Source organism: Papio anubis, chromosome 4, assembly GCF_008728515.1.
Source record: "Papio anubis isolate 15944 chromosome 4, Panubis1.0, whole genome shotgun sequence".
Taxonomy (NCBI): Eukaryota; Metazoa; Chordata; class Mammalia; order Primates; family Cercopithecidae; genus Papio; species Papio anubis.
Window position 1 is genome coordinate 66,918,226 of NC_044979.1, and position 14,370 is coordinate 66,932,595.

At 38.7% G+C, this 14,370-nt stretch overlaps 1 protein-coding gene across 7 annotated transcripts in view; it reads right to left on the minus strand.

Annotated features, from left to right (window-relative positions):
* SLC25A40 (solute carrier family 25 member 40) overlaps positions 1-14,370 on the minus strand; it is a 56,099-nt gene that overhangs the window by 25,300 nt on the left and 16,429 nt on the right. For 5 of the 7 annotated variants that reach the window (XR_001901057.3, XR_002520735.2, XM_017956989.3 and 2 more), the window contains one exon: positions 1,289-1,357. The gene's annotated coding sequence lies outside the window, so the exon portion shown is untranslated. Of the gene's footprint in view, positions 1-795; positions 893-1,288; positions 1,358-14,370 lie in introns of all 7 variants that reach the window. The other 2 variants (XM_021935305.2, XM_021935306.2) reach the window with 1 other exon arrangement.

Consider the following 14,370-nt stretch of genomic DNA (forward strand, 5'->3'; position numbering starts at 1 on the left):
ATGGTGAAATCCCGTCTCTACTAAAAATATAAAAAATTAGCTGGGCGTCTGTAGTCCCAGCTACTCGGGAGGCTGAGGCAGAAGAATGGCGTGAACCTGGGAGGCAGAGCTTGCAGTGAGCCAAGATCGCGCCACTGCACTCCAGCCTGGGCGACAGAGCAAGACTCCGTCTCAAAAAAATAATAATAATAATCACCAGCAACATGAATGTCATCTTTCCAAATGTCTACGCACATACACACATACATATGTATATGTCTATATGCACACATTACATCTAACTAAATACTGTATATTAATCAAACACATGTACATTTATGTGTCTGTGTACATACAGCTTTTCTGAAAAACAGGTTAATACTATTTTGCGTGTCTAGTAGCCTGCTTTAACAAAAATATATTATAGACATTGTGTCAATAAAAACAGATTTACATTTTTATTGCTTGCACAGTAGTTAATTATATTTAATCAGTTTCAGATTGTTAGATACCAGGTTGTTGCCAATTTCCAAACTGTAAAATATTCTGCTATAATATTCTTATACATACATATATATATCTTTTTGTAACCTTCCTACAATTACTCTACGAAAAAAAGTAAGATTGATGGGATAAGCTATTTTAAAACTTGATACAGGGCCAGGTGCGGTGGCTCACACCTGTAATCCCAGCACTTTGGGAGGCCAAGGCAGGTGGATCACCTGAGATCAGGAGTTCGAGACCAGCCTGGCCAACATGGTGAAACCAAGTCCCTACTAAAATTACAAAAAATTAGCCAGGCATGGTGGTGCAAACCTGTAGTCCCAGCTACTTGGGGAACTGAGGCATGAGAATCCTGTAACCCAGGAGTCAGAAGTTGCAGCGAGCCAAGATCACATTACTGCACTCCAGCCTAGGTGACAGAGGAGACTCTGTGTCAAAAACAAAACAACAACAACAACAAAAAACCTTCATACAAATTGCTATGATGCTTTCCAGAAAGCTTGGATCAATTTATACTTCTACTGGTAATATGAGAGTTCCTACTTAAGTATGACTTATCGAATTCTCTGTCAAATTACATATCATTTTTTTCTGAACCATTCAAAAGTAGGCTGCATACATCATGTCCCTTCACCATAAATATGTCAAAATATTATCTTATATAATCACAATTATCAAATTCAGAAAACAATTTTGAACAGTACTCTACAGTTCATATCCCAATTTTGTCAATGATATAGATAATGTCTTTTATAAAAATAAATGGTAATTTTATTGTTTCTTTAGACTTTTATTATCTACCTACCTGGTTTGAGTCTTTTCTTCAACTCTATGCTCCAATATTGTATTGTCTGTAACATCAGTAGCCAAAAACCTATAATTAAAAGAAAGTAATTGTCTTATCTTTTCACCCAGGAAAAGGATAATAAATCTAAAAGAAAGGAGCACATAAAAACTTCAATACAAAAACCAAAGAATATTCATTAAAGGCTTTCTACTAATTGCTCTGAGGAATATAAAGAGCACTCCATAAAGGCAAGCATTAGTTATAGAAGCATTTTCACAAAAACCTCATGTTATTCTAGTTAATATACTCTGCTTTAAAAACAAATAAGCAAACGACTCCAGAGCCCAAACACAGTAATCACTCTTACCATCATTTACAGTAGAACAACCAGATTTTGTAACACAAAATTAAAGGTCCAGCATCATCTATGAAGGTTTTTTTTGGGGGAGGGGAGTATAAGAGGGGGGACCCTTTAATCTGAATTGAAACAAGCAACAAGCTTTAGATCTAACTTCCGAGTCACAGGAAATTCAGTAACTAGTGCAACAAGGTAATGGATGCCACGTAACAGTAGAAGTTGTACTCTTTTAGCTTACAGGACTACTGTCTTGATTTCTCCAAGTCAAAGTTGGGAAAAAAGGTGGCAGGGGAGATTAAATTAATCTTGAAAGAGTCAACCACCAAAAGAACCCTGGTTGAAACAAACAAATTTTTCCAGTTTGAGGGTAACTAGTGACATCTGAACATGGTCTGGTATTAGATAATACTAATTTGATATTAGACAATATTTCAGAAATCTTGTTTATTTTGTATGTAGAAATAATCTTTTAAGAGACTCATTCTAAATTATTAAGGACCATAATGTTCTAATAGCTGTAGTTTACAAAACTTCAAAAACATAAATATACTAAAATGTTAATGATTTGGTAAATCTACGTAAACATATATCATAAATATTTCATTGTTCTGTATTTTTCTGTATATGTGAAAATATGTATAATAAAAATATTTTAGTTCCTGAAACTTATGTAGAATCTTCAAGTCTAGGGAACATCGTATTTGTAACATTCATTTAAATGAGCTCCTTTAAGTGGAAAAATAATATACGTATGCTAGAATACAGGTATATTTCTCCTCCAGAATGGTAAAACGGCCCATAGTACTTTATTGTTGACACTGATGCCAGCAAGGTTGACAACTTAAATATGTGCACATGAAAGTAAATCCAGAAAACTTTATTACGTTTTTAGCCATTAAAATGTAAGGAAACAAGTCAGAAATTTAGATACAACTTTTTAGAATAGTTAATGAAATTGTTTCATAACATATATACTATTTTAGAAAAATAAGTTACATCAATTATCTCCTAAAATCATGTTACCTAATTATAATGAGAACTGAAAAATGAGTCTCCTTTTCAATTTATTACAAAAATAATGAAAAAAATGCAAAACTCTACTCCCAGAGACTTGGGAGTACACGTAGAAAATGTGAGAAGTGATTATCAGTGAACTGCCTAGAACTCATAATGTATTCAACATTGCTTTAAACTCCCTACAGTTTTACCAACCTACTTATCTTTTTTCTTTGCCACTTTCTATTCTCCTATGTGCAGACACTGTCGCTTTTTCAGGGAGGACACATTCTAGTGTGATAAACCATTCTAACAAAGTATCTCTCGACTTTACTATAATAGTGGAACATCTCATCAACAAACTTTCTGCAAGAACAGTTTTCCTCCCTCAACTCCCTGCAAAATTCTTCTTTTCTATACCTTTTCTGCTTCTGTATGCTACTGAAGTAACCATTAATAATTTATTCTAACTAGCCAACGTGGTCTTCAAGTGTAAATGGGAAGCATTCTCCAACATGAAAAACCCATGAGCCCTTCTTAAGAAACATGTTACTTAATAACAAAATTCACTTAACCAAGAGATTAATGAAGAACATTTAGTAAAAGGATTAAAGTAACTTACATTTAAGCCAGAAGACAGAAAAGTATCTACTCAGTCTCATCAGAATTTTTAATTTTTTCTTTTTTTTTTTTTTTTTTTTTTTTGAGACGGAGTCTCGCTCTGTCGCCCAGGCTGGAGTGCAGTGGCCAGATCTCAGCTCACTGCAAGCTCCGCCTCCTGGGTTCATGCCATTCTCCTGCCTCAGCCTCCCGAGTAGCTGGGACTACAGGCGCCCGCCACCTCGCCCTGCTAGTTTTTTGTATTTTTTTAGTAGAGACGGGGTTTCACCGTGTTAGCCAGGATGGTCTCGATCTCCCGACCTCGTGATCCGCCCGTCTCGGCCTCCCAAAGTGCTGGGATTACAGGCTTGAGCCACCGCGCCCGGCCAACTTTTTCAAAACAAATATGTGTTAAATGCTATCTTGTAATCTTGATTTACCTTCTGCATTAGTCTGTTTTCACACTACTGATAAACACATACCCAAGACTGGGCAATTAACAAATAAAACAGTTTTAATGAACTCACAGTTTCACGTGCCTGGGGAGGCCTCACAATCATGGCAGAAGGTAAAAGGCACGTCTCACATGGTGGCAGAGAAGGTAAGAGAACTTGTGCAGGGGAACTCCCCTTTATAAAATTATCAGATCTCATGAGACGTATTCACCATCACAAGAATAGGACGGGAAAGGCTCACCCCCATGATTCAATTACCTCCCACCAGGTCTCTCCCACAACATGTAGGGACTATAGCAACTACAATTCAAGATGAGTTCTGGGTGGGGATACAGCCAAACTGTATCACCTTCCCCTGGCCAATAAAGATGCTTAACATTTCTTCACATTTTTATCAGTAGTATATATTGCCTCTTCTGTAGTATGTCCATTTACATCTTTTACCTACTTTGACGTTAAGGCATGTATACTTTCCTTACTGTTTTGAGGAATCCTTTATTCCATTTAAAAAAAGAATACTCAGGAATGCAGGATATGGTTTGGTTGTCTCTCCACCCAAATCTCATCTTACATTGTAGTTCCCATAATCCCCATGTGTCATGAGAGGGAACAAGTGAGAGGTAATTTAATTATGTTCCTGTGATAGTGAGTTCTCACAAGATCTGATGGTTTTATAAGGGACTTTTCCCCCTTTTGCTTGGCACTTCTCCTTGCTGCCACCATGTGAAGAAGGACATGTGTGCTTCCTCTTCTACTATAATTGTAGGTTTACTGATGCCTCCCCAGCCACAATGAACTGTGAGTCAATTAAACCACTTTCCTTTATAAATGACCCAGTCTCAGGTATGTCTTTATTAGCAGTGTGAGAATGGACTAATACATTTATTTATTTTTATTGATACATACTAGATGTACACGTTTTGGGAGTACATGTGATAATCTGATATATTAATATAGTATGTCAAGATCAAATCAGGGTAATTGGGATATCCATCACTTTAAACATTTCTCTTTTATTTATGTTAGGAACATTCGAATTATTATCTTCCAGTTATTTTGAAATGTATAACAGATTATTAACTATGCTTACTCTACCAATTGATCAAACACCAGGTCTTATTTCTTCTATCTAACTGAAATTTGTACTCATTCATCAACTTCTCTTCCCAGTTTCCTTCCCCAAAACCTTCCTGGCCTCTGGTAATTACCAATCTTTTAATCTTCATGAGATCCACTTTTTTAGCTCCACATATGACTGAGAACATGTGATATTTGTCTTTCTCTCTCTGGCTTATTTCAATTAACATAAGGATTTCTAGGACTTCCGGGTTCATCCACGTTGTCACAAGTGGCAGAATTTCATTCTCTTTTTACAAATGTTCTGTAAACGTCAGTTAGGCCCGTGTAGTTTAACTCCAGTGTTTCCTTGTTGGTATTATGTCTGAATGATCTGTCCATTACTGAGAGTGTGTTACTGAAGCTCCCCACTAATACTGAATTGCAGTCTCTCTCTCCCTTTACGACTATTTAAAAAATTTAATTGATATGTACTAGGTGCATCTATATTCGAGGTGGATGTGATAATTTAATACATTCATATAATTTATAAAGTCAAATCAGTGTAATTGAGATATCCAGCACCTTAAATGTTATTTATGTTAGAAACATGTGAATTATTCTCTTCTAGCTATTTTGAAATACACAACAGATTAATGTAAACTATATCCACCATACTGATCTATCAAAAAAATGTGGTCTTCTTTTACCAAACTGTTCGTTTTAGATCTATTAATGTTTGCTTTATATATTGGGGTGTTCCTGCATTGGTTACATAAATATTTATAATTGTTGTATCATCTTGCTTAATCGACCCCTTTATCATTTTATAGTGACATTGTCTCTTTTTTACAGTCTTTGACTAGTAGTCTATTTTACATATGCACAGCTACTCCAGATTCTTTTTGGTTTCCACTTGCATAAATGAAATACCTTTCTCCATCCTTTCGTTTTCAAATTGTGTCTTTATAGATTAAGTGGGTTTTTTGTAGACAGCATATGGTAGGGTCTTGGTTTTCTTAATCCATTTAGCCATTTTGTGTCTTTAAACTGAGAACTGAATCTATTTTTATTCTGTATTAGTACTAATAACTTACCACTGCCATTTTGTTGTTTCTTTAACGGCTGTTTTCTAACTTGTCTCCTCTTCTTTTCTTCCATTCTTACTGTTTTCCTTCGTGGCTAAGTGATTTTCTTTGTTAGCATGTTTTGATTTTCTTTCTTTCTTTTTCTCTCTCTCTCTCTCCTCCCCTCCCCCTCCCCCTCCCCTTCCCCCTCCCCCTCTCCCTCTCTCTCTTTCTTTCTTTTTTTGAGACAAGGTCCTGCTCTGGTGTCCAAGCTGGAGTGCGGTGGCAGGATCACAGCTAACTGCAACCTCAAGCTGCTGGGCTTAGGCAATCCTACTGCCTTAGCCTCTTGAAGAGCTAGGGGACTATAGCCATGAGCCACCACTACTGGTCAAACGCATTGCTTGTTATTTTTAGTGTATCTACAATAATTTTGCATTGTGGTTAACATGAATTTTAAAAATCACCTTGTAAATACATTATTTTTAAAAGATGAAAACTTATTTTAGATAAAGAATAGAAACAAAAAGAAAACTAAAAAAAAAAGTTCTACACTTTAATTACATCCTGCATACATTTTGACTTTTTGTCTTAATTTACATATTCTTATATTCCTTATCTCTCAACAGGCTGCAGTAGCTATTACAGTTTTTGATAGATTTTTCTCTTATGCTTCATACTAAAGTTATGAGTGAATTGCACACTACAATTTCAGCATTAGAATATTCTTGGGAGGCCAGGTGCAGTGGCTGAGGCTTGTAATCCCAGTACTTTGGGAGGCCAAGGCAGGCGGATCACTTAAGGCCACAATTTCGAGACCTGCCTGGCCAAGAGGATGAAACCCCAACTCCGTTAATAAAAACAAAAATTAGCAAGGTGCAGTGGCGCATGCCTGTAGTTCCAGCTACTCAGCAGGCTGAGGCAGGAGAATTTCTTGAACCCGGGAGGCAGAGGTTGCAGTGACCCGAAATCATGCCACTGCACTCCAGTTTGGGCAACACAGTGAGACCCCGTCTTGGGGGGGGAAAAAAAAAGAATATTCTTGGAATCTATGCACAGTGGTTCATGCCTGTAATCCCAGCAGTTTGGAATGTCAAGGCAGGTGGATTGCTTGAGCCCAGGAGTTCAAGATCAACATGGCAACATGGTGAAACCCCATCTCTACAAAAAATACAGAAATTAGTCAGGTGTGGTGGCACATGCTTGTAGTTCCAGCTACTCGGGAGGCAGAGGTGGGATGATCGCTTGAGCCCACCAAGCAGAGGTTTCAGTGAGCTGAGATCATGCCACTGCACTCCAGCCTGGGCGATAGAACAAAACCCTCTCTAGGGAAAAAAAAAAAAAAAAAAAAAGGAATGAATATTAATGGTCTGTGTACTTACTTTAACTGGCCAGTTTTGCACCTTAAAATGTTTTCTTTTCGCACATGTTTTTTCCTTCTAGATTGAAGAATTCCCTTTAGTGTTTCTTAAAAAATGGGTACGGTAGTGGTGAATTCTCCTAGCTTTTGTCTAGGAAAGACTTTATCTGGCCTTCATATTTCAAGGATATATTTGCTGGATACAGTATTCTGGGATGGCAGATTTTTTTTCATTCAGCCGTTTAAAAATGTCATCTAACTCTTTCCTGGCCTGTATGAAGTCTGTTGCCAGACGAATTGTAGTTTGTTTACATGTTATTTGGTTCTTTTGTTTTGCTGCTTTTAGAATCCTTTATTTATCCTTCCCCTTTTAGAGTTTGATTATTATATGCTGTGGAAGACAGAGTTTCTGGGGTGCCAGCTGAGTTGGTCTCCCCTGTGTGAGACACCCATGGGAAGCCATGGGCGGGCTCTGAGGTGAAATGTCTCCTTGTTGCCTTCATGTCTTTATGTCCTGAGAGCATAACCTCTCAGTGGCATTCCACAGGTTGCTCAGGGAGATAACATTTCCTTGAAAGAGGGGAGTATAATCAAACATCTCAGCTCCTCCTGAAACCCACTCCTGATAAGTTAAAGATTTTAAGTAGTTTAGACACACGCCTTTGCTCAAGGAAACTCACAGAAACCACCACTGCTATACATCTGATTGAATGACTCAGGAGTTCCTTCACTGATTAATTCTTTTCCTCATCTCTTCCTCCCCCTCCCATCTGCCCTAAGAACAAAGAGCTTGTAAACCAAAAAACTGGGTGGAGCCCAAGAGCTCTGGGCTGTGAGCAAGCCTCCAATGCTCTGGTCCCCTGGACCCGCCTTTTAAACGTTTATTCTTTCTCCGACTCCTTTGTCTCCACCAGATTCGGGGTACCCGCTGGGTGGTGTGAGGCTGGTTTCCCCAACATATGCCTCAGGGAAATCTTATTTGGATCAAATCTGTTTGTTGTTCTCAGACCTTCCTATAACTGGATATTTATATCTTTCTCAAGTTTGGGATCGTTTTCTGTTATTATTTCTTTGAATATGTTTTCTACCTCAACTCCCTCTTGAACACCAATAATTCTTAGATTTGGTCTTTTGAAGTAATTTTCTGTATCTTGTAGGTAATCTTCACTTCTTTTCATTCTTTCTATTCTCCTCTGTGTGTTTTCAAATAGCCTGTCCTTTAGCTCACCGATTCTTTTCTCTGCTTGATCCATTCTGCTGTTCACAGTATCTAATCAAATTTTTAGTTGACAAGTATTGCTGAGTTCCAGATTTCATTTTTAAAAACAATTTCAATCTGTTTAATTTCTTTGATAAAATTCTGAATTTTTTTTGTTTTATCCTGGAGATCAGAGTTTACTTAAAACTGCTATTTTAAATCCTTGGTCACAGAGCTCATGTACTGTGTCTCATCAGGATCAGTCACTGGAGTTTTGCTGTCTTTTTGGGGAGGTCACTATTCCCTATTTGTTATTTCCTATAGATTTATGTCCATATCTTTGCAATGAATAATTCATTTATTCCAGTCTTCTTGGTCTGGCTTATTTTAGTGTTTACTGGGCATGTTTGCTTAGACACTCTTTGTAATTTACCTGTTGAATATTGTTTCCCACTAGGTCACTGCCTCCTTTTTGGTACTAGATGGCACCTTAAGCACAGGATTGCCTCAGCTTTAGTAAGCAATCTAAATGCTGCCTGTCCTGAATGGGTGAAATCACAAAGAATGCATCACAGCAGTGTAAGAAGGAAGGTTAGGTGTTCCTGCCTAGGGGACCTGTGGAACATTCCTCTTACAGTATGGTGCTGCAAAACAGCCACCGTGATTTGGCATCTCCTTTGGCTGAGTTATAGAGCAGAGTTTGCAAGGTCAGGGACGGTGGTATCACCTCCCCACCTTTTACTCTGCCTGTCCTTAGCAATATTTCTACCTTCAGGCCCCACCAATGCTTCCAATGAGTTGAGGGAGGAAGAATTATCCTGAGAGGGAACCCGAAATTATAGGGAAGCTGACTGTCCACCTCAATCTCACAACTTCCAGCATGGAAACCATGAATTGAAGGGAACGATCCTGTGCACTTGGTGCCAGGAAGACTCAGAGGAAAAGTATCACGGATACTTTTCCACAGAGTTTTTATTGTTTAGGAAAAACTCTCAAACCGTGTTTTTCCTCTGCTCTCACACCAGAAAAATCAAGAAAGAATTATCTGACCAAATGTTTAGGGGTGAGGAGTTCCCCCTACCTGTATGCAGTGGGCCCTGCCAGCTGGATATCCTCCAATTAATTCTGACGCTACCTACCTAGAAATACGAGTCTAATCCCACAGGTTGAGGGCTGACTCCAAGACTGCCTCCCAACTTCAGTCACAAGTCCATGCCTCCAGAACTTATGACTAATCAGATTTGAGTTAGAGTTCCCACAACTCACTCTTTGGGTTTGAACAATTTGCTAGAGTGGCTCACAGAACTCAGCAAAGCAGGTTTTCTGGTTCCTTATAAATGATATTGCAAAGGAAACGGATGAAGAAATGCATAGGGAAAGGTATACGGGAAGGAGGTGGTGCTTTAATTTCTTCCCTGGGCATGCCAACCTGCAGGAACCTCAACATATTCAGCTATCCAGAAGCTCTCTGAACCCTGTCCTCTCAGGTTTTTATGAAGGCTTCATGATGTAGGCCTAGTTAATTAAACCACTGGTTATTAGTGATCAACCTGACCTTCAGCTCTTCTCCTCTCCCCGAAGGTTTCAGGGTATGGGTATAAATCCCAAACTTCTAATCATGCCTTCGTTTTTCTGGTGACCAGCCGTACCCTAAAGCTATCAGTCAGTATTAGCATACAGAAATATAGGACTTTGGAGATTCTAAGGATTTTAGGAGTTGTACATCAGGAAATGGAGACGAAGGTCAAAAATATATATATATATATATATATATTTTTTTTTTTTCACAATATCAGACCATCTGCTTAGAGTTTTTTCATTTATCTGTGGCTCTGAAAGCTGCCTCATCCTATTTGAGTTCTGGGATATTGCTGGTGGTAATCTTGGCACCGTGTATTTGTTTTCAGTTTTCTGTTAAAGAGAATGAAGCCAACTTACTTCTACACCACCATTTTGGAATTGAAAACTCTCCCCTTTAACTGGGTGTGGTGGCTCATGCCTGTATTCCTAGCACTTTGGGGGGCCAAGTGAGGCAAATTGCTTGACCTCGGGAATTTCAGACCACCCTGGGCAATGTGGTGAAACTCTATCTCTAGAAAAAAAATACAAAAAATGAGCTAGGTGTAGTTGTTTGCACCTGTAGTCCCAGCTACATGGGGGGCTGAGATGGAAGAATCACTTGAGCCCAGGAGGTCAAGGCTGCAGTGAGCCAATATCATGCCACTGCACGCCAGTCTGGGTGTCAAAGTTACAAAGGGAGACCCTGTTCAAAAAAATAAATAAATAAATAAAAATCTCTCCCCTTTATTCTATTCCAGTTTGTACCCCTTTTTTTCTGGTTTCTTTCACTCACTAATTATTCTGAAACTCATTCATTTTATTACATGCATTGATACTTGGTTCCTTTCCACTGCTGAGTAGTATTCCATTATATAAATATACTACAATTTATCCATTTATCTGTTGATGAAAATCTGGGTTGTTTCAAGTTGGGGGTTATTACAAATAAAGCAACTATGATTATCTGTTTAAATCTTGAATAAATACATAAGTAGAGTAGCTGGATCAAATGGTAAATGTATGTTTAACATTTAAAGAAATTCGGAAAATGTTTTCCAAAGCAGTTGTACCATTCTACACACCCACCAGCACTATATGCAAGTTCCAGTTGCTTCACATCCTTAACAACACTTGGTATGGTCAGTTTTAACATTTTATTCCCTTGAATCGTAAAATCGTAAAATCTCATTGCGGTATTACTTTGCATTTTTCTAAGGAATTGTTATGTTATCCATCTTTTTATGTCTTTAGTTCCCATCTAATATATCTTCTTTGGAGAAACAGCTATTTAGTGTTTGGGTGAAGGAAAAGGGACAAGATGGAGGAAGGTGAACAAGATGGAGCAGTCCCTGTTGTTTCCAGGTTCTTCTTCACAGATTTTCCCGCGCCCGGGAAAAGAACCAAATCAACTGAGCATGCGCAGAATGACGTCAAGCCGAGGACACCGAAATTCAAGAAGCCACTCCTACACACACGCCCCGAACTCCTCCCCTTCCAGCTCCCAGGCATAAAAGTCCGCCGCCGGTAAGCGCCCGTGTGACTTCTTCGGCCCCCGCATTTGTGGACCGGAGAACATCGCCCGAGAGCACTGGCACGACTTCCCTGGCCCCCCACACCTGAGGACCAGAGAACTTCGCCCGAGAGTGTGTGCATATTTGCAGTAAAAGACTGCCACTTTCTTATGTACTTTGGCCTCATGTTTAATTACTTAGCTCTCCTAAATTAAGTTACATTAAATTAAATCAAAACAGTTAATGCCAAATTAAATTAAATTAAAACATTTAGATCCTTGGGTAATTTTTAAATTGGGTCATTTTCTTTAAATTAAGTTATAATTCTTTATATTTTTTGGATACTAGATCCTTACCAGATACATAACACACAAAATAGCTTATTTTGTGAGCTGTCTTTTCACATTCTTCATAGTGTTCTTCAACATACAAAAGTTTTAAGTTTAGACAAAGCTCAATTTGCCTATTTTTTCTGTCGGCCTTCTGAAGTAAAGGACAAAAGTGATAAAATGTCACTTTCAAGATTAACTTAGAAAAGACTGTGATGTCCACTAAAGCAGATTCTGCTTTCTTCACTAGCTTTACCTGATGATGATAGGGACAAGAGGCAGATAACTTCTGGGCAGAAGAGGGCGGATCCCCAGTGAGGACCCTACCCTCAAGACTGGAACTACAGCCCAAAGTGAAAACTTACATCCCTGTTTTCCCACTTGAATGTTGCCTTTTCCAAAACTACCTATGGCCTGCCCCACCCCCATCCTGTGCCCATATAAACCCCAGACTCAGCCAGCAGAGGGAAAAGCAGCAACAGCTGGATGTCTGAGAGAAGCAGCTTGACTTTTGAGTGACGGCTTGACGCGTAGCTTTCAAGATGATTCTGGCTGGGGACGGCTGGACCTCAGGGCAAGATTACCTTCCTGCTCCAACCCCTTTTCAGCTCCCCTTCCTGCTGAGAGCCACTTTCATCAGCATTTACCATATTCAAGTCATTCGTGTGACCTCATTCCTCCTGAATGCCAGACAAGAACTCATGTGCCCCACAGGAGCGCGTAAAAGGCCGTCACACTGACCCTCCTAAGCTGCTAACACTTAAGCTGTCTACGGATGGCAAAGCTGAAAGGGCACTGTATCATTTCCTCTGGGGTTTCAGGGGTCACAGGCACAGGGCGGTACAGAGTTTGCTCTTGCTGGCGCCCAAAAGCACTCACCCCAGCTCCTGCACCCGCTCACCTGCCCTCCCCATCACATGAGCGGTGGAACAGCGAGTGAGTAAAGTTTGCCCCTGCCGTTGCTCATGCACTCCAGTTCCCATGCATGAAGAGGTCAGGGAAATACCCTGATTCAATGATACAAGGTGTCATGCTGTGAACTGCCCTATGTAGAGGCCCATCTGGGCAACAAAAACAGCCTCCAGATAATAGCATTGAACTGAGGCCCTTCAGACCAACAAGTCAAAGGAAAGTGAATCTTGCCAACAACCACTAGTAAGCTTGAAATTAGATCCCTCCCTGGTTGGAGCCTTGAGATAAATGCAACCTCAGCCAACACCTTCATTGTACTGTCCTGAGAGATCCTGAGCTTACTTAACTAAGCTGCATCCAGATTCCTAACACACAAAAACTGTGAAATAATAAAGATTAGTTATTTTAAGATAACTACATTTTAGAATAATTTGTTATACAGCAACAGATAGTATCTATTGAGATGAACACACGGTTTTTCCTTTTTAGTCTGGTTACATGGTGATTTACACTGCTTGATTCCTGGAATAAACCTCCATTTACTCATGATGTTTTATCCTTTCTATAAAGAATTGGTTTTCATTTGTTAAATTTTTGCTAAGAATTTAACCATCTATGTTTATTAGGGATGCTGATCCATAATTTTTTGTACCATCTTTGCCTTTCTTAAAATGCACACGTGAAGAGAATTCACCAGTGAAGCGATCCAGGCCTGGAGTTTTCTTTAGCAGATATAAGAATATTCAGGCTTTCTCTTCTTCTGTAAGCTTTGACAGTTGGTATATTTCAAGTAATTTGTCCATTTCATTTAAGTTGTTGAATTTATCAGCATAGGGTTGTTCATAATATTGCTTTGTTGTCATTTTAACATCCATTGGTTCTGTAGTTGTGTACCTTTCACTAATTTATTAAAGATCTTAATAAATGAAGAAATATACCATTTCATACACTGGAAGAATAAATGCTATAAAGATATAAATTCTTCCAAATTTATAGATTCACAGGAATCGTAACCAAAATTCCAAATCTTCTTACTTTTGTGAGTTTGACAAACTATTTTCCAAAACTTACATGGAAGTAGAAAACGGCAAGAATTACCTAAAGTTTTGAGATGCAGTTAAAGCAACATTTACAACGAAATTTACAGCATTATATGCTTGTATTAGAGAAAGCCTAAAATTAATGATCTAAGCATCTTCCCAAAGAAACTAAAAAAAGAGCAAATTAGAACCAAAAGAAGAAGAAAGAAATGAAAATAAAACAGAAATCAGTAAAATTGAAAGCTCAAAAACAATAGGAAAAAAAAAAAAAGCTGGTCCCTTGAGGCAAATAATAATAATAATAATAAACGTCCAGTCAGATAACAGAGGAAGAAGAAAACCTTTGACAACATCCCACACCCACCATGACTGAAAGGCTTCCGCAAGCCTTTCAATCCCTTCAATGAAAGAGAGATTGCTCAGTTTGATAAGAACCATTTACTACTCTCATCATTTCTATTCAGCAAAGTACTGAAGAATTTAGCCAGTACAACAAAGCAAGATAAAGAAATTAAATGCGGCTGGGCGCAGTGGCTCACGCTTGTAATCCTAGCACTTTGGGAGAACGAGGTCAGGAGTTCAAGAGCAGCCTGGCCAACACAATGAAATGCTGTCTCTACTAAAAACATAAAAATCAGCTGGGTAATCTCAGCTACTG